This window comes from Lutjanus erythropterus, chromosome 3, assembly GCF_056507025.1.
Source record: "Lutjanus erythropterus isolate fLutEry1 chromosome 3, fLutEry1.hap2, whole genome shotgun sequence".
NCBI lineage: Eukaryota > Metazoa > Chordata > Actinopteri > Lutjaniformes > Lutjanidae > Lutjanus > Lutjanus erythropterus.
This window is the reverse complement of record NC_139319.1, coordinates 11,978,966-12,003,750: the sequence shown is the minus strand read 5'-3', so window position 1 is coordinate 12,003,750 and position 24,785 is coordinate 11,978,966. Positions and strand designations below refer to the sequence as shown.

At 39.0% G+C, this 24,785-nt stretch overlaps 1 protein-coding gene across 11 annotated transcripts in view; it reads left to right on the top strand.

The window, feature by feature from the left end:
• Positions 1 to 12,451: 12,451 nt before the first annotated feature.
• Positions 12,452 to 24,785, top strand: part of sorbs2a (sorbin and SH3 domain containing 2a) — a 65,604-nt gene continuing 53,270 nt past the window's right edge. For 6 of the 11 annotated variants that reach the window (XM_084715035.1, XM_084715037.1, XM_084715036.1 and 3 more), the window contains exons 1-2: positions 12,454 to 12,990; positions 22,424 to 22,604. The gene's annotated coding sequence lies outside the window, so the exon portion shown is untranslated. Of the gene's footprint in view, positions 12,991 to 22,423; positions 22,605 to 24,785 lie in introns of all 11 variants that reach the window. The other 5 variants (XM_084715041.1, XM_084715040.1, XM_084715042.1 and 2 more) reach the window with 4 other exon arrangements.

Sequence of the window (24,785 nt, the reverse complement as noted above, 5' to 3'; positions counted from 1 at the left end):
GGGCACTGAGGTGGATGAAGTGCAGAGTAATATTAGGAACGTGTTCCAGAGAGACTAACTATCAGTAATTGTATTTGGAAGACACACGTGGGAAACATGAAGAGGTTTGTTGCATAACCAGCATGAGCTGCCCTGCCGTTGCTCCATGCCCCGATAAGGACAAGCAGAGAGGTGCATGAGGTTGTGAGAGTCGAGTCAGATTAGATGTTTCAATATCAGGGTGGGGTAGTGACGGATCGTACTGTATGTAGGTATCGCAGTGATCCCAATACTGAAAGGATTAAAATGATCAGACATGCATATGATTAATCAAATGTAAAGTATAGCAGAAACAAGAGTCAGAGTTTACAGGCATGCTAACAGTTCTGAGAGGGACTGCCCATTACTCCGAAACCCTGATAAGCCCATTTGTGCAGAGCATGTTTAATGTAAAAACAAAGATATTTTAGTGCATTTGAACGTGCAGAAAAAGACAAAATCAGGTGACCTTCATCGGGTGACCTTTATCATCAACAGTAACAATGAGGCAAAGGGCATGTGGACCAACAGGCTGCCAGAATAATGTGCTTTCAGTCTAATTGGAAATTTTTGGGTCTCATGGGGTTTTAGATGATGAAGATGAGTGGTGGCCTTATTCAATTTTTCTGATAAATACTGTTATGTTTATTTATTAACTGACCCCTATCCCGTTCTTGCCAAAGTAGCCCCCGGGCAAATCAAGCTGAGTATCTTTGGTATAATGTTTACTAGATACATCAATAGTATAGTGTTTATAGACACATCAGTTTGGATCAATTTGTCAATTCAGTGTTCAGCGATCCAATATGATCGATGCAAAGTGAAAATATTTATATATATTGTCATCTTTAGGATAAATCTTTATTTTGAAATTCCCATGAGGAATGCTAGAAGCTAGCATAATTATCTCTATGACTAATGGCTGATTATGATGACAATAATAATTTGGGTATTCATGTTGGGTTAAAGTTGAACTTAACATTCTGCAAATTTTGAATCTTAACTAATACGCTGAGTGAAGCATGCCACTGTGTTTGTGTTTTTTTTTCTCATAGTAACCTGACCACCCAAGTCAGGAAAGCTGAATACTGTGGAAACTTAACTGTGTGCATCTGTAATATCTTGGGGATATTTAAAAGCAGAGAGTGTGTTTGACTGACAGTAAAATGTTTGGTTACGTCTCTTTCTATCAAGCATGCTATTTGAAGTTATTGCAACACAGGGTCCATTTTAATGGAATTGTATTTGCACCTAAGAGTCCTCAAGTCTGAACACGTTTGCTATTTGTAATTTAGAAATGAAGCATTATCTAGTATTGTTTCACGCTGAAGGAAATTGTAAGAGGGAGAGACAGGCAGAGAAATTAAGCGCTCTGGCAGTCTAAAAGCATCCTCATGTCCTGCTGCTGTAATTGCTGTGTTTGATTCATGTTCATTATAAAACTCCAGCCTCTGCTGAGCTGCCTCTGAATGTTTGACAGCTGCTGACTCCTCATCTGAGGGGAGAAAAACAGCAAGGCCTGCCTTATTCTGTGCCATGCAGATGTGCTGAACACGAGAGAGCGTTGTTAATTTGAAAGTAATTGACAATGTCAGCTTGACAACTTGAAAGACTCTACTCGATATGAGAAAACTGAACACCTGATTCAGTCTGCGGTATTGTATGTGTTAAGTTTTACATGCAAAGGGAATTTAGCTATGGTATGACTATATGACGATGGCAGACGGAGATGACAGGAGAAACTCCTGCCTCTTCTTTCTCTGCCTCCAGTCTCACCCTGTCAAACTTCTTCAGCACCACTGGAGTTCCAGTAACTGAAAAGTATTAAAAAACAATTCTTCTGTGGATTCCTTAAACATGCATGTGGACTTTGGTTATTTATTTATATTAATTTATCATATGTTATTAATGGTTTTATTAGTCTGTCATCTATAAGTGCATGTTTTTTTAAGTCTAGGCTGTTGCAAAACACTATTTACATTCCAGTTCATTCCAGTGATAAGATAAAATTAGCCACACCAGTAGGATTCCTGCCCAGCATTTCAACTTTATACACTTTTCATTTATATTGTGATGCTATTTTGCAGCTTAGAGTTAGAGAGTCAGAGTAAAATTATTTGTCCCCAAAGAGAAATTTGTCTTGGGCACAGTGCTATGGTCTGTTGCTTCACATAAAATAATATAAAAACATCATAAAAACATAAACATTTGACAAAACGCCAGACAGTTGCTTCACATAAAACATGACATATAAAAAAGTGAAATGCAAAAAAAGTGCCAAGTGCTAAAGTGCTTGTGTATTTATTGCACGTTGCTCTATTGCACTGAGGTTGAGCACTGGAGTTTGATAGCTTGATGGAAGATGGAGGGAAAAACGTTAGCTTAAAGCGGTTTGATTTGCACTAGCTTTGGTCCAAATTCATCTTCTGTCAGCTACAGATGCTGCAGACATTAACAGGAAACAAACATGAAGAGAATTATAATGTTAATGTTTGAAAATGTGAAACTACAGTCCATATCTTAATTTTCCAGGATGGTAGTGGTAAATGCATTGCATTTTAAATAGCGCATTTCTAGTCATTCAGGTCATAATATGCCTTGTCATGCTGTAAAAATTCTCATGAGGTAATCCTGTCTAGACAGGTAGACAAATGATGATGTCAACTTGTATAAGCTAAAATGTAACCTGTGACTCAGATCCTGCGTCTCTGTTCCTGTATGTCCTTCAGTGTGTCATTTATTATTCTGTTATCCTTCTTTTTCCTCTCGGCTCTGTTATGTCAGCCTCTCCCCAACATCTGTCATACCACTGCAGTGTCAGCTTTTACGCACAAAATGAGGAGCCATGAGTGACACTGGCATTTTCACTGGGCAGTGTTGACTCGTTTTGATTGATGTGGCACAGGAGGAAGGCAGAGGGCAGGGTGAGCGCTGGGTGAGATGAAGCGTAATTTGTATTTTGGTGGCTGAATGATGGCTGGTTGACAGAATTCAGCATTTCTGATCTCTTCACTGTGTCCCTGTAAGGTGGGGATAGTCCCTGTTAAAACTGGAGCAGCCTGTGATGCATAAAGTATAGTTCAGATTTTTTGGAGTGGGGTTGTATGAGGTACCTTCATATCGAAGCAGCAGGAGTAAGAAGCTAAGAAATGTACAGCTGTGGACACGATCAGTAACAAAACGTATGTTAGCCACTTTACATTGACCCACCATTAAAAATAAAAATATATCAGTTAGACTGCATGCTATTTTTAGAACATTTTCACCACTTTATCTTTCTGTCAGACAACCTTTTCCTACAGGAAACCGCTGTTGATGAGCCAAATAAACAAAAACAACAAATTCTATAAACAGCAAAGAGATGAGTAATAAATGATAAAAAAAATAAAGGTATTTTATGCAGAAAATGGAGGTAGAATTAACGTATAATTTATTTTTTAGGACTTAAAGAATAAAGTATATAAGTTTTATATTACATTTGTGTGATGCCAGTCTGTTGTGTTGTGATTGTTAAATTACTCTTTTAAACAGACATATAATAGACTTTAATGTTAGTAATTAAAGTAGATATGAAAACCGTTAATTGTGTGTGCATGTGCAAGCACATATTTCATGCCACCCCTGTACCACTGCAGTCAAAAAAAGAAAGTCTGGAAATGCTTTTGCACATAAGGCGCTTAAAACAAGGACAACAAGACCAAAAAAAAAAGTATGTTCACACACTTGATTTTCTTTTAACCATGATTTTGCATTGATTTTAAATTCTAAATATATATAGTGTACAGCTACATTAAAAACATTACCTGTTTCCAGCTTCTTAAATGTAAATATTTCCTAGTTTCTGTAGTCCTCTATGGCAGCACATGATATCTTTGGACTGACATTTGAGGACATAATTTTATTGACCAAACAACTAATCAATGAAAATAAATGACAGATTAATCAGTAATGAGAATAAGTGTGAGTTGCAGCCCTAATATTGTGTACACTTACATTGACATTATTTTTTGGGGTGGGCCTTTTTTTTTTAGGTGGTTAAAGTCCCTTTTTTTGCTGACAGTGTCCACAGCAGTACATTGCTGAGCTTCCATGCTGGTCCTCCTCTCTGTAGACCAGCATACACTGACTATAGATTAAGTACCTCACACAACCACATGTGAAATAATCTGAACCATCCCTTTTAATTATGATAGATGTCCAACTAACAGTCACTAATGAAATAAAAAAGGAGCCTAAGAAGAAAATGTAACAATATTGTTAGGATGAAAATACGAGCCTACAGCAGTAGACAGAAGGTCAAGGATCACCTTGCACTTTCTGACACGGCTAAACAGAGAGATGATGCAGGACTCTACATCAGCAGCCTTCTTCTCTCGCAGATTTGATCAGGCATTTCACCTGGTCAGCTCTTAGACATCAAAGGGAGGCTGGAACGTAAGTGGAAGTGGCATGATGTCATCGCCAGACAATGTCCTCATGCGCTCATATGCCATCGTCCACTCATTCAGCACCAGTGTGCCGCTTTAACATTGGCCAGGCGAGTGAACCTCAGTATCAGCTGTTCCAAATGTGGATCTCTTTGGAAAGCAACAGTGGAAAGATGTGAGACAGTGCCACTGCTCAGATAAAAGAGTTATTTTCTCACGAGATCCATGTGCCAGCCCGCTCTCCTTTATTGTGGGCTATTCTGAGAGAGCCATTGAGGGTGTGCTGGTCGTATATGTTCGGGCTTGGACATTAGATAACTGCGGACATGATGGGGATGAAGACAGGTAGCAGCAGCCATCAAAGCATGACACATGCTTGATGATGTCACGCCCTCCAAGCTAAGGTTCATGTTGCCATCCTAAAAGGGAAATACTATTATGGGAAGCATTATTACACATTTGCATTTGGATGAAGGTCGGGCACAGATCCAGATACTAGTGGGTTGTTTTTTGTTTTGTTGTTTTTGACTGTGGTCAGCTTCAGCATATCTTCTATCCAAGGCCAGTTTTCGGATTGCACTCACGTCAACACTTGACTCCACTAGATGAATGCTGCTGCACAGTGGTGGCACCTCTACTACCTCTGCTCAAACCCCATTCTTGGCTCTCGGTGGGGGCGGGGAAGGATTCCTGTGACTATATGTAGTGACAGTCCAGGAGGCCTTGCTGTCCTGGTTGTCTTTTTAGCTGTGCTTGCGTCATGGCTCTACGGATCTATTGGTTGGTCCATTGCTTGGTTCGTCAGTTTGGTCCAGACTGAAATAGCTAACTTTTGGATGGTTTAGTTGGTTAAGTTTTACTCTAGCACCACCATGAGATATTTTATCTTGTTTTTAGTGACATGTCTCAACAGCTGTTGAATGGATTGCCATACATTTGGTAAAAACATTCAAGATCCCAACTTTACAACTAGCACCGCCATCACATCAAAATGCTAATTTATTCAATTCTCTAAATTAAATCTTATCAGTTACGGCTGTACTTTGTGTTTAGTAATAATTCAGTCAACTTTCTCCTATCCTGTTTCCTTTACTTAGATATGCTACGTGCTAGGCTCATCTGTGTTGAAAAGAAAAACAGATTTTGAAGATGGTTTCCTGCGGACCTGTAAGAACGACACATGGTCACATCTTGAGTTAGCTAATGTTAGCAAAACATCTGGTAAAAAACAGAAAAACAAAACATCTGAATCTGAAAGCTTACGTTAGCAAAACACAGGCTGACTTGATAGCTAATAAATATCAATCCTTAGCTAGCTAGTTGCATCAGCTAATGTTAGCAGAGCACTGGCTAACCAGCTAGCTAATTCACATCAATTCTAAGCTAGATAGTGGGCAAGCTTGTTAACTAGCATTGTACTGATTTTCAGATGAGACTGTAGGCTACGTTGCCACATCTTTTACTTATCTTCAAAATTTGGTTTTCATCTCATTATAGACAAGCCTAGCATATAGCGAAGGAGAAATTCTGCCATGTACTGATCTGTTACTGAAGCACAGAATAAAAAGGGGATGTGACTAAAGAAGGTTAATTAGCAAATGTTAGCATGATAACACATACGCTAAATATATTATTATTATTATTATTATTATTATTATTATTATCTGCATGTTAGCATTGCTGGTGTTAGTTAGCATTTACCTGGCTAAGGACAGCTTCTCAGAATGTGGCTTTTCTGCGCAGCCCAAAAATCACTGCAGTTCTATGCATAACATGGAAGAAAATGGATTTGAAGAGTAAAAATTTTGCCTGCGTTCATGGTTACGCACATACAGTACCAGTGAAATATGAGTTATTATTCACCCTATGTAGAGATTTGTAGCCTATTGCTTGAAACAGAAGCATTTCTGTTCTCTCAGACCTGCGTGAGACTGATGACTGAAAAACACATCCTTCTGTGTGGACACGCCATTAGTCTTGTTCTGTCATGTGTTGTAATGTCCTAAGCTCCGCCCTTGGTATGTCTGCACCTGTATCAGCAGTGGACCACTGCATACCAGACATAATGTATCGTCATCGTCCTCATGGCCCTGTCGGAATGGATTGCTAAGAGTACGTCTGCGGATAACATACCACCTATAAAAAGGCACCCACTTGACAACAGTAAGATTCAGTAAGGGCTGTCTATACTGCACACAAGAGCTGGTGATAAAAGACCACATGCATGCATATGTGCGCACACACTCACAGACATGGTCTCGTTGACACTTCATAAAGGTCAGCTATCAATAACGGTCTAAATTTGTACACTTTTAATGTTGACAAAAGAAAGGACTCTTATGCATGTGCTAGAAACAAAATAACACTGCAGCTTTTAAACTGCTGATCAGATGTTTGTCGTTAATGTAACATAAAGAATTATTTATATCTAAGATCACATCTTAATTAACCACATTAAGAAGGTCCTAAATCAACTGACATGTAAACAAGAAATATAATTAGTGTGGAAACATTTTATAAAATAAAACCAGATAATCTACAGATTAAAAGCACTTCATCAAACACTGCAGCAAACAAGGTTATTTTCATTTAATCATGTGCAAGTGGTTCCATTACTGATTTATATAACGCAGTGCACATTGTGCTGCTGTTTCATTGATGATATGAGCTAGCTTAGCATCATCACAACACTATTACCAACACCATGGAGTTGAACAGGTGAACAGTAGAATTAACCCATCCTAAGTCCCGCCCCGATTTGCTCTGTGCTCCAGTAACATTTTAGCAAACTCGGTACCCAGCAGAACCTCAGTCAATTGTCTCCTTTCCTGTCTCCTGTAGTTAGATATGCTACATGCTGGGTATGTTTGAGTTGAAAAGAAAACTTTGAAAGACATCAAAAGTTAGCTAATGTTAACAAAACACTAGCTAACTGGCTAGATAATCTACATCAGTCTAGCTACTTATATCAAATAGCTAAGTTTAGCTAAATGCTCGCTAAGTACACTAATCTACATAAATCGTTAACTAGCTGATTAGCTAACATTTAGCTAACATTAGCTGAATATAGATGTGAATATGTGTGTCACTTTTACTTCACAACATAATCTTGATTATCCAAGCATATAGTTTATCTAAGTAAAGGAAACAGGAAACATGCTGCAATCCAAATAGTGAATTGGAGCCTCAGACAGTTATTAAACAGGTTGAAATCCTATTTAATATATGATCTATGGTTGAAGCGAATTGTTTCCTCTTGTCCCCTCCTCTCGAGAAGCTCAGGCTGGCTGCAGGAACACTGCAGGAGCGAGCGACTTGCTCATCATCGTAATTGACAATAACAAGCGAGGACGAGTCCTACACTGTAGATTGGTCAGCTGTTTATAACTGTCAGTTGTCTTTTACATGCAAAGCTAAGCCTGTTATCCTGAAAACAAAAGCCCACTGCTCTGAAAATACACACTCTGGAGTTGGACTTCAGCGGCTGACTGCCTGCCAGACTCAGTTAACATATTTCTGAATTAACCGTTATAAATATCTACTCCTTCTAAAAGATTATTAATGATTTCTTACGATTCTAATTAACATGAAACAGGAATACAGTTATTCTGGCCCAGAATAGAAATTTCAGAGGAGGACACTATGACTGGAGCATCGTCAGAGAAGCAAGCAGAGAAGCATGTTTGTTTGATCTCTGATGACACATCATGGTCATTTTATGATTTATTACAGTAAATATATTACATATTCCTCTGTCCTGGAGCACAGAGCAAAAAGGGTCAGGACTTAGGATGGTCAATCGACACTATTACATGAGCTTGAAAAGGAGACATTCAAATAAGAATGGACAAACTCCTAAAGTGTCCTTTTAATAAGGTGAAAGGGTCGAATCTTTGCTTCATGGCTGAGTCCAGATCAACTCACTAGACCGTCTCTAACAGCCTCCTGAAAGTTTTAAAAATTCATGAGCAATCAGGCTTTTGCTTTTGCTTTCTCACTCCAAGTCTGCAGATCTATGTCTCTGTTGTTGCACTGAGACTTCACATTTGTAATTAATGCAAAATATAAACAGATTTTGTTCTGAACCCGTTGGTTTATCTGTTTACACGACACAGAAGACAGACTATTTCTGTTATTTCCTTTGAAACAAAAGGAATACAATGTGACAAATGTGTAAAGGCCATGTTTGCAATGGTCACAGGATACCTAGCATTGACTATAAAGGACTACCATCCAGTCTGTAAATAATTTAACAGTTTGGTGTGTGTGTGAGAGAGAGAGAGACACAGAGGGGGAGAATTCCTCAGTTAAGCCATCAAAAATCAGGACATGGTCCAGTTGCTTTGCTTAATGAAGACAGAGTTAAAACAAATACAGTTTTGTTAAAGGGCAACACTTAAAGAGTCAAAACCATAATTCACCTTCTGTTGTTTACCGAGCCAGGGCATCAGACCTCGCAGCAAACTTGTCAGTTTTAATTTAAAATGCCACGTGTCAAATCCAACACTGTGCCAGTGCTGATATAAATCCACACATATCAGAGTACAACACCTGCATGTGTTAGCTCTCTGTCAACAACTGAAAAATCAACACTTGCCATATTAACATGGAAACATTTGCTGTGTAGATGCACCGCAATGATTAATGATCGGTAGAAGCTAACAACAGAAACTTGTTTATCCAAAACACATGACTGATATAGGCTACTAGAAATTGTCATTTTATCCTAAAAAATATTCACACCAGGGTCCAAATGAAAAACAATTTACATGTTTTGAAAACTGGGATCTAAAAGGAAAAGGAAGCAATGCAGCAACTTATTAAAGGGTTAGTTCGGATTTTAATGAAGTGAGGTTGTATGAGGTGTTTATGGATAGTCAGTCTGTTAACTACAGTAGGTGGTGGTTAGCTTTTCCCCCAGTTCGTAGAAACAGCACCAGCACCGGTGTAGGAAGCTAATGTAGTGCTGTGTACAGGGTCAGCAGCAAAACAGAGCCTAGAAAAGGTCCATCTAAAAAATCGATATCGGTTTAAGTGCACCCTCCATTTTGCTGTAAGGTCTGATGCCCCGACTTGGTAAACAACAAAAAGTTACACAATACCACAAACAAATGGAGTTTGGTTGGTTTGGAGAGAGCGATATTTTACTTATATAAGACCAGTTTGCGATCAGAAACTGTCTGATGACATGGTACAGCAGTGCAAATCTTTTAAATATAGTGTACACTTGATATTTTTAGGCAGACCACAGCAGTACATGGCTTCTGCTTCTCCAAACAGGAGGCGTGCCGACCGCCACCTACATAGACTATCGATAATTACCTCACATTAAATAAATAGTTTCTACAAACAAACATCTAACATAGCTGAACCTGATAATAATAATAACCTTGTGTAGTAGAAATATCCTTGTTTAACCTACATTGTGTTCCAGATAATCTCAGTACTGACTTGCGCATCTGAAGTGTATAATGAGGATAATAAAAAAAAACGTGCTTATTTTGGCCCATAATGCAGGTTTACCTGAGGTCCTCTTTAGAATTTGTAACCATATCCTCAAAACACCTCAAACAGTCCAGTGGCCTAATTCTACAAGGAAGACAGGCTATAACTTACTTTACATGTATATATAGCTCAACATTTGCCTTGAAACTTGTTTGATGACAGCTTGATCTGCTGCCAGGGAAACACACAGAGGCAAATGTTGGCACAGCTCGAGCTTATTCCCAGCGTGGGTCTGTGGATCACTCACTAAGCCCGACTCTATTACTATCATGTCCTAAACATTAACACACAGCATGTAGCCTCCATAATCAACTTTGAGACTGTCACAGCTGAGGTCAGTCTTTTGTTTTAGTTTAGGAAGTTTATTTCTGTCATTTTTCAACTTACAGCTCAACCACATATGCAAATAAATCAAATCGAAACAAATCAGCTCATAATGTTCACACCCAAAAGTCTTTTGAATTTTATAGGAGAGCTGAAGATATGACAGGAAAGGGGGAGAGAGAGTCGGGGAATGACCTGCAGCAAAGGCTGAGGCGGGCCGTCATACATGGAGTATTTATACCTTTATTTTATATTTGGTAATCATCTTATTTTTAGATATTTTTTAAAAATCAATTACAAGATTTCATTCTGTAACTCCTTTGACTGTTTGTTCTGATCTTTGTTTTTATAAACATGCAAATACCTCTCAGTTCATACTGACTCATTCTTGTTTGGTCGACTGATATTGTCCTGATATTAGAAAATATTAGAAATATTAGAAAATCACAGTTATATCAGTCTGTGTTGGTAGCAGCGTACATATTGTCCTATACGTGCCTATGTGAACATTTTTTTAAACAGGACATAATGCAGATTTTTTTTTTTTTCAGTTTTGTAGACAGCACTCTTATTTTTTAGAACATATATATAGCTCTAGTTTCATTTTTATTTTATTTACAATACTTTATAATTATTAAAAATACAGATAAAAGTTTACTGTTTTAGTGACCTGATATCAAGTTTATTCTTAAATAAACAAAATTCTCCATTACATATCTTTGTCACTTTTTAGGGACCACAGCAAAAATGTGTGTTAATGTGTATATTCTATATACTGTATATTATATTGTCTGTAAAGAATATCAGCCGATATGTAGATTTTACTGTAATATCGCTACTGGCAAAAGCATCAACCTCCAATGGGTCTGTCCCCTGTCTTTTTTTACTTTATATATTAACTGTGCAGTCCAACAAATCACTAAATTTGAGAGGCTGTGAGTTAATGAATAATATGTTGGTAGGTTCATGATATTCAGTTGTGTTTGCAGTGCTTATTGCTCTTTTCTACTTGTAATGTTGTAATGTTTTGTATCTCTCCCCAAATTTCCACACAGTAGGTGATGTGGGTAATATATGTAATGAATATGAATTTAGAATGTCTTATGTTTTGTGGAATAAGGCAATATTTTGTGCGTGTCTAATGCAAAAAGGAAGGTATGGTTTTTTTATTGGTAACGTGTAAACAATCATATCAGTATCTTATGTGACAGACTTATTTAGGTAAAAATTTCTTAGTAAATATTGTCTGACATGCTTTCTTATTTGTTACAAATTCAAGAGACAAAAAAGCATTCAGTTTCAATTTGGAACAAATTAAAGCATGGGGTTGAGTTAAGGAATTTAGCTTTATAAACATGAAATTTCCCTAATAAATTAAAAAGGTTTACAATAGTGCAAAGGTATCCGTCCTTACATTCAACATAAGTTGTGTATTTCGTCTTCTGTAGTGTTGTTGTGCATAGTATAGCCTTTAATTCACAAGGTCTTTCCAGAATTTAACACAACATGGGCAACCATAGATTAAGTTTTGTTCAGTTTTACATTTATTACCAACATCTAAAAATCTGTTTTATCTAAATATACATGTTTGCTGGATATATCATGTGTAATATTTTAAGATATATTTCTTAGATTTTTATTTGTGATGCAGAATATACATTTATTTTCCATTTGGGGTTATTTTCCTATTGTAAGTATATTTTGTTGATGTCTCATACTATTGATACTGTTTAGCTGATAGAAATACACAGATTTGGGAACCTCGTTTTGTTATAGGTTTTCATTATTTCTAATATATCTTTGGGAATGGATTTGATTTCAAAGGTAAATTGTTGGAATTTGACAGGGAATGTTTTTCTCTTTAATTAAAGGCTTGTCAGATGTAAGAAGTTGACCATTAGAATCAAATAAGTAATGTAAGAAGGCGATCTTTCTGTCAACCCAGCGTTCTAAGTGACTTGTCTCTTTTCATAATTAATTTATTGTTACATAAAATAGAATTATATGCGGATAACACAGTATGATATGCAGGTAAAGTGGCACTTTCCTGTCAGCAGCATTGAGCTGCACACAGGCAGGCCCAGTGTGTGTGTCTGTGTGTGTGTGTGTCCTCTGCGAGCACTGATTGAACCGCGGGCGTTGCCATGGCTACACGCAGACCCAATGGGAAGCTCGCGGTCGACTGTTGCTGAATGAAAATAACAGAGGCCATTTTGCGCACGAAGCCACGGCATCATTCAATAATAATAAAAAACGGAAACGGGAGGCAGGTTCAGGCCATTTCTGGACAGAGGCGAGTGCTTAAGAGCCGGCGGAGGAGTGGTGTGGGGCGGCGGTGCGACGACTGGCGCTGGTAGTCAACAACAACAACGACAACAAAAAAAAAAAAAAAAAAAGAGGCATGCGGTAACTAATTGTGCCGCCGCGTCGCCTCTTCCGCGGAGGTCTGAGTCGGGCAGGACGGGCTTCACTCCACCGCATTGCTACCGGATCCCCGGCAAGTGACCCCCGAGAGAGGGAGTTGCCTTTAGTTGGCTGACCGACACCAGCAACATCCATGCGCGTCGAAAAACAGGTGTACGGTTTCATCACACGGACGGACGCCGCACACTAGAGCCTCCCAACCGCTGTAGCTCTCCGCGCTGGTGCTACTTTTCACATGGAAGAGGCTGAATACCTGACGATGTGTTGCGGAATTAGTGGAGCCGTTTAAAAGGTAAGGCGCACACAGTATCAGCATGTTGTTGTTCGGGGGTTAACATCTCCTTCCGCGCCGATATTAGCAGCTGCAGCGGGTCTGACCGCTGTCTGAGGAGGTAAACAAGCTATTTTTAAGTGTTTTTAAGTGCGTTACAAGCTACAATGACCCCCTCCACTTGTAATCGACGCGACCAGGGCGAATGAATCAGCTCATCTGGGATGCGGTAAGGTCGCCACTAAAGTGCATTCCGGTGGATTGCTGTTTCCAGTGCATTAAAGGAAGATGCGGTCGGGGCAGGGAGGATGATAAATACTGAAACCACGAGCTTTTAAGCTGCGGAAAGCGAGAAATATTCCTTAACATTTGTAGCAAACTGGAAGATGTACAATAACAAGCATGGTGCTTGATTGCAATAAGCATGAATTGAGATATCCATGTTTAACCTACATCCCAAATGCTTAGGATAATCTCTATTGTTAGCATGCACTTCTGTAGTGCAGTACAGCATTTTATGTGATAAAAACAAATATGCAGTATGGTTAGTTTGGTCTACTATGCAGGTTAATTCTTTAGCAATTAGAGAAAATAGGACTCTTGAGTTTTGCATTGTGCCCTCAGGAACTTGTTTTATGAACACTAACCCTTTAATACATTTACTTCACCTTTTGAGGATGGTGTATAATGGAAGCCCATGCCTCTCACAGGCAATGTTAAGTCAATATTGAGGCAGTTTTTCCTCATTCCTACTGCCATTGTGTTTGTTGCATTCACCTGCTATTAAAGTCTCTCATCAGTCTGAGAGGGCTTGGATGAAAACCAGCAGACTCTGACTCCTGAGTGCTTCTGCAGTAGTGCATTTTATGTCATACTTTAAAGGGACAGTTCACCCCAAAGTCAAAAATTTTTTTTTTTTCTTCTTATCTGTAGTGCTGTTTATACATCTAGATAGTTTTGGGTTGAGTTGCTGAGTTTTGGAGGTAACAGTTATATTCTCTCAAATATAATGGAAGTAGTTGGCACTCAGCTTGTGGTGCTTAAAGCACCAAAAATACATTTGAAAAACTCAGAAACAATGTCTTCTTCCAGAAATTCCTATCTGGTTACTCAAGATAATCCACATACCTTGCTGTGAGCAGTTTCATGCAGAAACTACTTTCTTTCTACCACACAGCGTTCATCTACTCATGGATGCATACATGCTAACCCTCCCAGTTTTCCCAGGAGACTTAATTTTTTTCATTGCACCCTCAGTTTTCACCCAGGATCACAGTTCTCTGATATTTCTTCCAGTTTCTTTGTGAGAAATTTTAACAGTTTCATTCCTTTTTATTATCAAACCCTGTTTCTGGCACTCTACAGCATATATAAGCTGTATGGCTTTAAAAGTCAGTGGGCGCCCAAGTAGCTCAGTTGGTAGAGCCTGTGCCCCATATACCCAGGCTGTGAGTCCTCTGCAGCAGCTGTGGGTTTGACTCCTGCCTGTGGCCCTTTGCTGCCTGTCACCCTTCCACTCTCTGTCTCTCTCCCTCTCTCCCTATATTGTCCTCACTTCACCTGTCCTATCAATTAAAGGAATAAAAGCCAAAAAAAACCTCACAAAAATACAATACAGCCGATCATGACAAAGAACAGAGTTGCATCCGCTGTATTGAATTCTCCTTAATAAATCTGTGCTCACGCCTCGTCCTCTGGGAGACAAAGAGGGAAATGAAGAGCACTAAGAGAAAAATACTCAAGCATATTGCGGACGTCCTTGAAAGAATAATCCCCCTTTCTTGCATAAAAGTTGAAGGAAAGGAGCATTTTTTTTTCATAAGCTGCCTACCTAAGATATCCTTAGAGTAAAATATACATTTCCTGTACTATTGTAATCAATTTTGAAATTGGCCTAGGTAAGACTAAATGCTGTGATCCCATTGTGTATTTCCAGCTACTAAGTGGCAGTTATAGGTCATCTGCAGGTATCTGAATGCAGATGACCAGACCTCCCACTGTGGTTTGAAAGTCCTCCCTAATTTTGAGGTCTCAAGGTTAGTATACACGGATGAGAGGTCACAGCACAGCTGAGTAGATGCATGCTTCCTTCTTCTGCATGATGGCACGGTTGGTGGGTGTTGTTTGGTAGAAAGAAAATCATAACACAGTCATGTTTTGTGGAAAGAGACATTGCTGTTGACGTTTTATTTTATTTTTTTTATTTTTTTTGGCACCAGATCCATTAGGCTACATTAGAAAGATGGCTGAGTCAAAGGTTATGAAAATGAAAATGAAGAACAGGTGTGAAAATTTGCAATAAATACAGAGAAATGTGGGAGACTTGTGAACCTGGGATGAAAACGGGAGAGGGCAATGAAAAACATGAGTCTCCTGGGAAAATGGTGAGGGTTAGCAAGTATGCATCCATAAGTCTATGCACGCTTCCTTTTGTGCAGAGACACACAGGGTGTTGTTTGGCAGACAGAAAATAGTTCCTACACTAAATTGCTCACAACAAGGTCTGTTGATTACCCTGAATAACCGTGTCATGATTTCTGTAAAGAGACCTTGCTGTTAACTTTTTATTTTTTTGGCACTTTGAGCACCACAACCTGAGTGCCATTTGGTTTGATTATATTAGAGAGAATATAAACATCTCTATAGCCAATATCTCCAAAACACTGCAAACTGCAGGTAAGAGGAAAAATATGTATTTTTGATTTTGAGGTGATCTGTCCCTTTAAGACTAATTTGTTTTAGAGTTTCCTTTGTCATATCTTAGATCTGACAGAAAGCAGTGAGGAATAGTCAGCCGCTGTGTTTCTTTGCTGTCTGCTAACTGGTAAAAAGGGATGATGTAATGAAGAAAAAAAAAAAAAAGGCCGGCAGCGGCGGATGGTATCTGTAAGAGCCATTTGAATGCTGGGTGAACACAGAGAGTGGGGAGGTGTCCAGGATGCACAAAGTGTAACACTATCACTCCGGGAACCTCATACCACTCCCAGTGTGGCCTACCTGGCCTCTGTGTGTGTGTGTGTGTGTGTGTGTGTGTGTGTGTGTGTGTGTGTGTGTGTGTGTGTGTGTGTGTGTGTGTGTGTGTGTGTGTGTGTGTGTGCGCGCGCGCGCGCGCGCTAGTGTGTACGCTTTACTAGCTGGTATCTTTGATGTAGTATTTTATGTATTTCTCTGACCGCATACTTGTGTCTGGGGGAGAGGAAGCGGCACAGCGGGATGCAGTATGACGAGCAACAGTTGGCTGCTATCTGTCTCATGAGGGGCTGCCTCACCAATAAACAGCCTCTCACAGAGCCTTAAATATACACACTTAATGGGCGATCATTGCATTTTGACTTGATTGATGAGCCACAAAGTATGTCTCTGTTAGCGTTAACTCAGTTGCACCTGCCAGTTTAGAGTTACCGAGAGACACTGCGTGTGTGTGTGTACATGCATCTACGAGTGAGAGGCAAAGGGAAGGGAGAGGAGGAAAGGGGATCAAGGCAGGCCATGAGGGAATAGGAGAATGTGATACATTTTCTTCTGAAAGTACAGAATGTAACAGGGGGTTACTCTCATAGTTCACTTTGTGTCCCCGTCTCTGTGTCACTCTGTCTTTATCTCACACACACACACACACACACACACACACACAAACACAAACACTCCCATTAATTCTCCTTTGTCTGTTTATTTCCTTGTTCATGTGCCCGCTGTTTTTTCTCATAGTCCCTCTGGCGTGTTTTCTCCTGTCATCTTCCCCCTCTCCATGCCCTCCTTCAGAAGCTGATGTCATGGCTCAAGTGATGTGTGAAAAGCTTGCTTAATTCTCAGTCTCACTGATAATAGAGGCCGCCTGCAGGGCATGCCTGCTCCCTGAGCTTTCTCAATGACTGAGCTGTTTGATGATGGGGTTGTTTTACCTAAACTGCTGAGCCAGTTTCTTAAATATATGGATACACTAATTTGTTTTGTCAACAGCGGAGATTGATTGGGATTGTAGGTGATTAGTTGTCACTGATATGTGATTAATTGTTTTGAGAAAAATGTCCAAATTCACAGATTCCAGCTTCTCAAATTTAAATATTTTTGGGTTTCTTTACTCCTCTATGACAAAAAACTGCATATCTTTGGGTTGTGGACAAAACAAAAACATTCTGAAAACATTATCTCAGGATTTGACCAAACAACAAATCAATTAAACAAGAAAGTTAATGACAGATTGATTGATAATGAAAAGTAATTGTTAGCTGCAGCTCTAGAAGGATGCAACAATAATGTTGAATGTATTTCTTAGGCAAATTAAATAAGGCAGTTATTAAGTATTCCTACCATAAAAGTAGCTACTTACATTACATTGTGGAAAACAAAGCGTTGGCCTATTGTCCAGTATTTATTTAAGCAGGCATAGAATGATGCTTCTATCTCAACTGCACTAATTAACAGTGAACACGAGGGGAGGCACCTCAATGTGTGGATTGGGGATGGCAGCATGGTTGTGCATGAACGTTTACAATGATCAGATGTTTAGACATAAATGTTTTAGCAATAGAGACAGAAAAAGAGGATATTTGGGAGCAGGCGCAGGTCACTTTCCAGTCGCCAGAAAGACTACAACTCCTTCTGGATGAAAACAAGCACTGTGAAAGTGCCAGCACCAAACTGAAAAAACTAACAAAATTATGCCTAAGAGCTGCTGCCGTATATTATGCACATCAAACAGTAAGAACCCCGAGTCTATGATTTTTTTATTTGCCCAAAGAATGAAGGACATAAAAAGAAGAAATCTGGTTTCAGGCCAGTCGTAATTTGCAGGTTTGTTAATTATGTTACTGAGTAAATCACAAGTGGCGATTGTGCCAGTAGATCAAATCAGTCACGGGTTCAAGTGAGTCAAAGGGTTTTAGTGATGGTGTAACTAAAGTTTCTACTCTGAAAAATATGACCCTGACACTTGCTTTTAGAATGGAATTTGCTTTGACAGTCTGTCCACTCTGAGCTGTTTTTCCAGTGTTTAAAATTCACATAAATTGTGGTGACCTATGTTCTCATAATGTACAACAGTAAACAGCATAAAGTAACACAGGAAGTGCAGCTAAAACCGACCTGTTTTCCACTTTTCTCCCATAATTAGTTTACAGTAACATCAGATTGGACAGACAACCAAAGCAGCGAAATAAAGTGCCTTTAACAACATAAAAAAGTGATAGATGTCAGAAATACGTGACCCGGAGATTCAATAAAGTTGTTGTATAGATTCCTCTGCTTTGATGGAGGCAGGCTGAAAGGACACTCAGCAACCTCTTTCTTTGCTAATTTTAAAAGATTTTAAAACACCAATCATTGTTGCTATGCTGTCGGCAAATGCATAGCATAATTGTTCGCTGGCCGCTACAGCTAAAAAGCAGCATGGTGTTCTTATTTTATGCTATAAAATCAGCAGTGACCTTTGAATTTGCATTTACCGCCAGTGAAATTAGAAGGGCTTCTCTCAACTATAAAGTTAAGCAAGAGCAAAGTACCCCAAATGGGCTGCCCCCATCTGTACAAATGCAAATTAAAAAAGAAACACAAAGACCTTCTGAGGCGTTACTGAAATGCTTGAAAATATTTGTGAAATGTACAATGACGAGCATACTATTTTTAACATGTCCATGCAGTGCCGCAGAATTTAACAATAAAGCCAGGATCTTGTGATTTTAAAATTAATCCTGTCGTATAAATAGTAGCCGATTTCAGTCCAGTGAATTTTAATTTATCCTTCTCACTAGTAAGAACAGCCACAAGTTTATTACAGCAATAAAAAACGGATGAATTTTAAAGAATACTTTAAGTAGTCGAGGATGGAGACATGCTTTAAACTGATTAGTGACACAACACGGGGGAATTAAGTTGTCTGTCTTGTTAAGCTAGGATAAAGTATCCAGTCCACCAGAGATCAAACTAGGCAAAGGTCTGAAAGAAGGCTGGAGGCTTGTACTGTACTGTACTGCAACAGTCTGTACCAACACATGACACAGTGAGTTTCTAACTCATATTCCTCTGCACCGTATGTTACTCCAAATGTGGGCACCGCCAATGTTGAACAATATATATTTGTGGATATATTTTTCCTTTTTTGATCTGCTCCCAGGTTTAAGTGTTTTCCAGTAAGTGACACTCACTAATGTGTACATGCACGGCTCTTCTGCTTTTTATAACCTGCCACTTACTTAACGGGGAATGGCAGGGCCTTGCAGAAGCTGATAATGAATTAGGTGTTGAAACTGTACGGGTGAGACCATGTCGACGCGGCCACTGTAGTCCGGAGTGGCTCATAGGTCAAAGTGTCTGTGTGTTTGAGTGTGAGTGTGTGTTAGTCCAGTCACTATAAAAATAGTTTGCCCTGGTACTTTAATGAGATCATTCCTAAGCTGCGAGCTGTGTCATGTTGGGTTTTAATTGTTTTTATAAACATGCAAAACTTGACAGGAGATGCCTATCAAAGTCGCATTTTAGTTTTAATGCATGAAGGATGTGATCAGGAACTGTAAACTTGTATCCATCAAATGTCAGAAACTATTGCTGAGATTTGTTCAGATGTTGTTGGTCATCTTTTGTAAAGCCTCATGTAGGTTAAAGGATAATGTCTGAAGTAAACAGATAATGGTTCCAACAGAGCACTAAACTCAGGTGCTTTGGCCCTTCAGTACTTTATTGGTCTCCTGATACTCTCCTGATTCCAGCACTAAAGTTACATCATTAGCACCTGTCAGTTGCCAGCTTTTCACCATACCTTCTTGATCCTTGGCACGTGACCAGAAATTTCCGGGGGCCAGCTGCTGTTTGATTATGTCTGCTGACACACCGATCACTGCAGTGGGCTGTGTGAACCCTGAGGTCTGAGGCTCGGACATAGTTACAGGAGTGCTACTTATCATTGGAGACGTCCGTGCCCGTGTAGATGGGATTTTTGCATTACCACTTCATCACTTGCACGATGACAGCAGACACAGATACTGCTGATCCCGGACAACTCAACTAAGTCCATCCATGTTTGATTTAAAGGTTGGCAGCATGTTGACAGTGTTGGCTGAGCGTGATAAGGAGTTTCATGTTTTAACTTTGTGGATTTATATGCTTGAAATACTTGGTGCTGACCTATTTAAACATAATGTTTTTAATATAGTGATAATGGGGCCATTTAAGATATAGACCTATACAAGAGATTGTATTTAATAAGTGGGGTGCCATCTTAAATGTATAGTTCAGATTATTTGACATTGTTGTATCTGTCTTGGTTTTGGCTTACAGTGTTCCTCCAGCCACCTGCAACTGGACAGTTCTTCTGTTATAACTTCCGGCTGCACAGCTCCAAAACCGATCTGTGAGACCTCTGGTTTTTATGTGTTTGGGTCCATTACTTAAGCAAGAGTACTAATCCCAACCCACTGTGAAAATGCTCACTAGAACTTTTACTTCTAGTCAAAGTTCTGCATTCTAAACCTTAATAAGGTTTCCATCACGGGATAGTAAGTTTGGCTGTTGGGAAGGAAAAACATTCCTGCTACTTGCCTGAAACAAGTCGCTGAAAAAGTGTGATGTCGAGCCTTGGTGATGCACTTTTTGATAATGAAGTGTTACCAACAAAGTCATGCAAGTACCTCCTGCAACCTCACAATAATCTGAACTATCCCTTTAAGAAAGGCTCCGAACTAAGGCGATACCATAGTTAGAATCACAGTTGTTTTGTCTATCTGTTTTTGGAGGGGAAAACAAGTCACCACTCAGCAATCTTATCAGCATTCACTTGCTACTAATGGAGCCGCATTACCGTAAGTTAATGAATCTCCTTCTGAGTGACTGCTGAACTCCTCCTGAACCTTGCTACTCATTAATTTGTTATTTGTTGATTTTTGTGCAGGTTTTGTTTATTGTTGAGTATGAGTGTGAAGGGATGAGGTGGAAGTGTTCTAAAAAAGCATATTGCACAGTAGCTGCCTGCCTGGATGGTTTTAGGTATCCAGGCTCTAAATATGAGATGCTAATAGCAGTAGTTACATCATCATTCTGGGAATAGCAGGGAGTCTGGGGTCTAGAGGTGCTTGTGGCTGACCTCTCTCTGCTGTGTATATTCAGCCTGTGTGTGTATGTGTGTGGTCATTTCCAAAAATATACATTCCCATATGGATTACACAGCAGTGAGATTATTAATGACACAGGTGAGTGTGCACATAATTAGTCTGTATATGTTTACAGCCTGATATGATGCTGGCTGGTTTATTTTTTAGTTTTAAAAAAAGAGAGAAAAGAGATGGCGCATCTGTGTGTATATTTGCACATCTCTGAGCGACCCCTTTTCTCAGGCAATCAAAGTGTCAGCAACACAGAGTGAAAGAAAATCTCATGTGAGAACAGTTTGACACTCCTGTCAGTTTCTGTGTGGAGAAGTCCACTTTACATAGCCCCACACTGACGACATGGCTACTGTGTGACATTAAAGCCCGGGAGGAGAGATGGGTGTGTTGAGGCCCTTTAACACCCTTATCCCTCCCTACACTGTAAAAAAAAAAAATGTTGGTGAAAACTCATAATCACAAAGTAGCTGCCATCACTAGACGTTTGATCTTTGAATCAGACTCAGACACTTCCATTTTGATATGAACTAAACAAAGTTCTGCAAACTTATAATCTTTCATTGAGATAATTTACTTTTTTTGCTTTTTTTACTCCTGTATAACAGTAAACTGAATATCTACCAGACATCATCTTGAACTTTGGGAAACACTGATTTTTATACCATTTTTGGGTATTTAATAGACCAAATAACTAATCAATTGATTGAGAAAATAATCAAAAGATTAATCAACAATAAAAATAATCGTTAGTTGCAGCCCTATTGAACTTTTTCTAAAGTTCAAAAATTCAAGATGATCCAAATAAGAGAGAGTAAGTAGAATAAGTAAGTAAAAAATTATTAGTTGTTAAAACTTTTTCAAAACTTTGAGTTTGGGTCAAAAGTCAAAAATCTATTGATGCCAGTTGCCTTGAAATTTTTTGCTCAACCTTTTCCTTTGTTACAGTGTAGTTCATTTAACCCCACATAACGTGTCAGAGGTCTACCTACAGTACCTGATGCATTTTGTAGGATTACATGTATGTTACTGCGTTGTGTTTTTGTACAGTATGTGAATGTGTGTGTATAGATGTAGTCAGTTTTGCGTGCATGTCTGTGTGTGCATGCTCTGTGGTATGCATGCATGCAAACATGTGTGCTTGTGGTAAAATAGAGATAGTCAGCCCTGTCACTTAGCCCCCACCCATATACACTGGGGGGTAACTTTCCAGTCTCATAGACGAGCATGCCTGAGTCTGAAAATAGCCGTATCTGATCACAGCTTCACCCAAACAGGGAACTCTCTTTCTCTGTCACTCCCTCTCTCTCTCTCTTTGCCTCTCTAACTTTCTCCTCGTTCTGTTGTCTGTGCTTCCCTAGGCATTAACCGGGGTAAGATCTGGGAATAAAGCTTGACCCGGAGGAGAGACTTATCCCGAGCAGAGAGGAAGAGGAAGTTAATCAGAATAGAAGAAGAGGAAGAAGGAGGAAGGAAGGAGGAAGGAAACTCACCTATACCTGACTCCTTTTAGCAAGTCTCCAGTCTTTTGGTTTTATGACGGTAAGAGTTAATATTTCTCTGCTTGATGGACTGTTGCACCTGCGCTCTGCTGGTCGAGAGGTCAGGTTTAAGGTTAAATGCCACAAAAGACTGCAGGGTTGAATTTGATACGCATTTTCATCCCAAAACATAGCAGAGCTTTGTTTATTAAATTCCAGTTTTAAAAAGTGGATGAAATAGGGTATTATGAATTGACAAATACAGGTTAAAGATTAGTCGTTTAATAGTTTAGCTGTCAGCTTTAATTAATTGTTCTGTGTAATTTTTAAAGAAAAAATCTCTGATTCCAGCTTCTCAAATGTGAATATTTTCTGGTTTCATTACTCCTCAATGACAGTAAACTAAATATTTTGGGTCATGGACAAAACAAGAAATTCAAGGATGCCAGCCTGGGATTTGATCATCATTTTTCAGAATTTTCTGACGTTTTATGGACCAAACAGTGAATCAATTATTGAGAAAATGATCAATAATGAAAATAAACCTTAGTTGCAGCCCTAGTTTATGTATGATTCACACATGTTTGTGTTTTTAAAATTGTCTTAAATGTAGAGCTGTTGCTAGGGCTGGGTACTGTTTAAAAAAATACCAGTACAAAACCGAACCAATACCAAACCATTTTTGACGATTATTCTTTATGAGAAACGCTCATGGTGATTGGCTGCGAGCAAAACCATATCACATAATTTTTTTTTTCCTAGACATGGGTACTAAAGGGATTGAATACAGGTATCATTTGTATAATTATTATTTTCACCGATACCCTAAAGGTACTGAGGACCGATACCCAGCCCTAGTTGTCACAATACCATAATTTTAAACTTTGATAAAATACTAGTATTAAAAATGATACTTTATACCTCTTTCGATACAATGGCAATCAGAAAAAAGTTCTTAGCACACAAAATAAGATCATTTGTTCTGTTTTTTTTTTTTTTATTATAATGCACAAACTGATACAGAAAAAGTCACTGGTGTCTACAAGCCAAATATCAGGCAGGACTATCAAGACTGAACTGAACTGAGGTCTTGAGTGAGCACTTAGAATCATTTTTATATAGCTTTGGTACTTTTGAAACTTTCAAATGTATGATTAACGGAAATTCTGTAATTTTAAACACATGATACCTAAGTATGAATACTTTTGACAACCCTACTTTAATGTTACCTGTCAATTCACTCACAATCAGATCATAGAAAGCAAGCTGTCTGCTCATTTGTGATGTGCCTTCCTTGGTATGAGCACATTGATGTTTTAAAGGGAATGCAAATTAAAAGAGATGTGAATAGATTTTACAGCCCAAACACCAAAAGGGAATTGTATTTATCTGTCCTGCCAAAACCCACAATTATAGACCGAGAGGAGAATTTTTGTCTTTTGTGACAGTGGACAGGGGAAATGGTGTCAAATAAAACAGTGGCTACAACCGCGGCCACCTCAGAAATAGCATGAGAAAATAACTCGGATTGCAGTTTTGTGGATTGAAAAGTGTTATACATCAACCCTGGAAGATACATTTAGGCTTTAGGGAAAAAAATATGTTTGTCTTTTTTAACTGAAAAGGGAAAACCAACAGAAATTCGCCTGTCCAACTTTATCTTGTATTTTTGTATTTTCATGAAATAAATGTGGAGAAAAGTTTGAGTTCAGTCCCCAAAAACATTCCATTCACCTCTTACCTTCCCATAATTTTGCCCCAGAATCTCATTTTCCTTCCTGTGTCCCTTTTACATACTTCCATCTCTTGTTACACACTTTTTCATGGTCTCCTCTTTCCCACTCAACAAAAGCCATGCACCAATCCCTCCATTAGGCCGGTCTCAGAGGTGTTGTGGAATGTCACCTTGACCCCTTGGGTACACAGTAAGGGGTGGTTCCCAGCCTCGGTTCGTAGCACGGGTTCGCTTGGTTCCCTTTCCAGTGAGTGAGGTACTTTGTCTGTTCCCTGTAAACGTCACAGGGCACTCAGTTTTTCCTAATAAATATGACAGTATTGATACATATAAATGATTCAGTCCAGTCCTGCTAAAACTTTATATGTTTGCGGAGCTTTTCAGTGCTCCTGTAAAACCCTTTGGGTCGACATAAGCCACAGTATTTGGGACTGACAAGGCTTGATTGCTTGGCTGGATCTGTATCAGATTTGGGTGTAGGAAGTAGTTACTCTGCTGGAGACCATA